Raw genomic sequence first — 4,241 nt, forward strand, 5'->3', positions numbered from 1 at the left:
GCACAGGACACAACAAGGATGCAGCCAAGACAAGAAGAAACATTTGCAAAGGAATAAGAGAAACAAGAAGTTGATTAAACTACAGAACTGGAACAACTTGGGATCTCACTGAACAAAAGAAACCTCTCTGCTCTGCAGCTCCTTTGGTTACATACAAGGAGTTCAGCAAACAGGTCCCTGTCTCATGGCCCCAAGACAAAGCACAAAGGAAAGAGCTCCCAACTTCATCCCTTCTCCACATTTAAATAAAACACTAGCAAACATGAAAAGTTTGTAACTTGGAGAAAAACAACCCTCTCTTCCTTTGAATCACTTATTCCAACAAAAAGATTAGAGGAAAGGTCTTCCAGGCTCCCCCCAATCACACATATCTAAATCACATGGCAACCAGACATTCAAAGATAACAAAAAAAGCAAGTAAATAAGAAGGAAAAAAGAAATAAAAACCCCAAATACCTTCTTCAAGCAGCTTTTTCAGTCCTCCAGGAGCCTAAGCTTCCACTTCTCTTCTGCTACCCCCCCACTGCCTGGGCTTTGCTGCACACATCACAGGGGGAGCCTCATTATTTCAATGCAATTCACCTTTGTCCCCTGATTGTGCATCTCCTGCACCTGGGGCTCAGCAGGGCCAGCCCTGCCCAGAGCAGCTGATCTCAATACAGCTCGTTTGGCCCCAGAGGGTCACGTCCCTGCACCCCCTGTCTCTGCTCAGTCCCTGGCAAAGGTGCAGAGATAAAAAACAAACAAAACCAAAAACCCCCATAAAACCAAACCCTGAAAAATCTTAAGGGGGGGAAAGAATTCCAATGGAGATTTCATTACCTTTCTAAACTTCTCCACAGGATTTCACTTCATGCTAGACTCTCCTAACTTAACAGCACACTTGGCCAACTTAACCTTTGGAAAGGTTTTTTGTATTGATTGAGTGTTACACAGACATTTACATTTCTTGGAGGGAGGAAGAGGCAGGGAAGAAAATCAAATTACTTTGCTTAGTGATCTTAATTATCTGAAATAATTACCTTCAGTCAATCCTCAAACAAGAACTCTCTGGAGAACACTGCATTTCAGTTTGGATAAAGGAAAAGGAATTGAGTCCAAAGGAACACATTTTGTAACTTATTTAGATATACCTAATTAACCAGCTGAGTGAGGAATCCAATCAAAGCTCCTCCATTACACTTAATTTTTTTAAGCCACTTAGGGGGGGAAAAAAAACACAAAAGGAGGGGGCTAAAAGAGTTCTCTGTTTTAGCAAATAACTGAACAAATGGGTGAAAGGAGACCAGAAGTTAAATATTTTTAATAAAAGAGATTCATTTTCTAGCCAGGCCCAAGAGAGAGCCTTGGTAAGGCTGGTGTTTTGTACACAGCTCAATGCTGGAATGAGCACAAAGGGGTTTAGGCTTCTCAGAAACAGGCAGAGCTTCATTAAGACCTTTTCAGTGGAACATGAGGGTGATACTTTGTTCTTGATGCAGTCGTAGCCGATGACAAGAAGCGCTCCCTGTTCCCCTCATTACAGAAAGCATTAGAGGGTCCTCCAAGGAGTTTTTTGCAGGGATTTGTGCCTGGTTTAGACAGAAGAAATGAAAAGGTGTGTGTAAAACTATTTTCCTAGATAAAACTGTGTGCACAGGATCATGCAAATAGGGGAAACTGCCTGTCTTAAGGCCCTCTGACCCGTTTTGATGTCTTTTGTCAGATTTTTGGGGAACTAAGACTGAATGTGACCTTACACACTCACCCAGCACTTAGGGAGGTGACATTTTTCTGTGCTGTTTTCCTTTCTGTAAAATAAAATGAATAACTCACTTCTCAGAGTGCCAGGTAATACTTATAACATACCCCAGGTCCCCCAGATGAAGAGTAAAACATTGTTTCTATGCAGCTGGGATAGTTGCTCATCACAGGTAGTTTCTCTTCTGAATTTCCTTGTGCAGAGAAGCTCAGGCTAGCTTGTTAGCCCCCAAGGTAACTCAAGGACTTAAAGGCAGGATACTGTTTAAAGGTTCAATCAAAGCAAACAAACTGCTAAAAATAAATTGGCATCCCATCTGTTGCCAGGCAGGGAATTCAGGCTCACCAGTCAGGGAATGGGATGAAGGGCTGCAATAAACACCCTTTGGAATGGGTATCTGACAAATTCTGTGGCCTCAGGAAAGTGATCTGATTTTCTCCTCCTCTTGCACAAAAAGTTGGAAAATGTATTTTTCCCAAGGGAGAGAAGTGAGTGTAGGCTTCTGCAGGATGGGAAGCAAACAAATATTAAGCCTCAAAGATTAATAATGTTCAGATTAACTCTTGCTGATAAGCAGGACCTCACTGGCAGGCTGGGAGGGCCAGGGGATGAGGTGACCCCAGCCCAGAGCCATATGACAAGCAGCAGTTTATTCCTTAACATCCTGGGAAACTACCCCACATTCTGCTCTCTCCCAACAGCAAAAGCCATTCTGTGGCAAAACCTTTGCTCAAGGAGCAAATACTGTGCAAACCAACAGCATTACTGATGGAATGCAGCACTCAGTGTTGCTGGAGCACAGCACGTGGGCCCTGGGAAGGTTCCTTTCCAGGGGCAGATGCTGAGGGCAGCAGCATCTACACCAGGCTGCAGGTAACAGGCACCCAGAGAGCAGTTTGCAGAGAATCCTCACTGTCTGCTCGGGGTGCATCTGACATACATTAAAAAGTCAATGAAGAGGAAAGGGCAGCAATTAAAGGTCATCTCATCTGAGCCCTGTCCTGCCAGCAGCAGCAGAGTCATGTGAAGCTGCTCAGCAGGACCAAAACACTGGTGAAAACTGCACATTCTGAGTGGGTCCTACTGGGACCCCGCCCAGGGCTGGCAACCCTGCTCCTGGGGGTTTGATACCCCACACGTGAAGTGGTTTGTCCTGAACAAGAGCACGAAGTACAATCATGATTCATAAATAGTTACCATATTAGTGGGATGCTGGGATGTATCATCTGGGGATATCCCTGCAAATTCATTGGTAAGTTCTAGAAACTATCTTCCTTTTGGCAAGTGTCCCCCTGACCCCCTGAGCAGCTGCCATCCACATCCTCCAGGACACTCCCTGTGTGGCTCCAAGCACTGGCAGCAACCTGCACTAACAGAGCAGATGTGATTGGGTACATTTTTTTAACCAGGGTAGGAAGGCAATAGAAAAGGATAAGGAGAAAATGCTTTGCTAGGAAGTATCTGGTAGAACAGTCTTTACTGTTCATCTGCTTCTCTATTAATTATTGGAGAAAATATTAACATTTTAATTCAGTGAAACACCACATGAGAATGATTTCTGCATTTGCATCTACAGAGGCCTTTCCCTTCCAGAAGGACCACCTCTTCCTAAGAAGCCTGATTTTCCTGGCACTGAATCCCCTGCCTCCTTCCAGCTCCCACCCTCGCTGTCCTTTCACCTTTCCTGTTTTCCCAATCTGCTTTTACACCCTCTCTCAAAAGAAGGCACTGATCAACTCACCCACACGCACACAAGAAATACAAAGTCTGATGCTGTAACCATGAAGCTTCCACATTAAATCCACCTTCAGCTTGTGTGGCAGGAGCTCTGCTGTGCTATCACCACCACTTATTTTAACTCCTTTTGTGATTTCCCCCTCACCCTGGTGAGAGATGCTCGGAGCTTTTGTTGCAATTCGAGCTGTAAGATTATTATGAACCAGAAGGTTGAACTGAAACTTGAAGATGCAAAACAACAAGGATCCCAGCCAAGCTGGTGGGGATGCTCAGAATACCCTGCATCCTCTCTGCCAATGCCAACCTGCAAACGGACACCTGACAGCTATTCCTAGTTCTTTGCAATATAAATAATGAATGGTTTCACACTGGGAGGAATCAAATGGCACCAGATGACTCTGGTAATAAATCAGGAGAGAGGCAGGTGGTCTCTTGTCTGGCATCTCAAAGCTGATGTGCAGCTTTATGAGGAAGGAGGTGGTTCTGCTACAGACCCCATCAATATAAATCTCAGACGTTAGGAGCTGCAGCACTTTTCATGCTGGTTTTAAGCATTGTCATAATTCTAGACTCTTATGAAAATTCCTTGGCAAAGCCCTGGGCTAAGGAGCACTGCTGCACCCCTCTAACTTTGGGACTTATGTTCATCACTGGACCCTAATGCAAACTTTGTCATTCATTGACACACTCCCTGCCAGTCAGGCTAAGGAAAATCCTAGTAAATACCTGGATGTTTGGGATTGAGAAAAACTGATCTAAAACC

The 4,241-nt window shown here is 44.5% G+C and overlaps 1 long non-coding RNA gene across 2 annotated transcripts; it reads right to left on the reverse strand.

Moving 5' to 3' along the window:
- Positions 1-1,275: 1,275 nt before the first annotated feature.
- LOC127393639 (uncharacterized) lies at positions 1,276-3,631 on the reverse strand. Of its 2 annotated transcripts, none has more exons than XR_007891515.1 (2): positions 3,483-3,631; positions 1,276-1,571 (listed from the first exon to the last, which is right to left on the reverse strand). It is a non-coding gene; the product is annotated as an uncharacterized LOC127393639 (long non-coding RNA). The 2 variants fall into 2 exon arrangements; XR_007891516.1 differs by lacking the exon at positions 3,483-3,631 and adding an exon at positions 1,849-2,114.
- Between the last annotated feature and the right edge of the window lie 610 nt (positions 3,632-4,241).

This window comes from Apus apus, chromosome 23 (genome assembly GCF_020740795.1).
Source record: "Apus apus isolate bApuApu2 chromosome 23, bApuApu2.pri.cur, whole genome shotgun sequence".
Lineage (NCBI taxonomy): Eukaryota > Metazoa > Chordata > Aves > Apodiformes > Apodidae > Apus > Apus apus.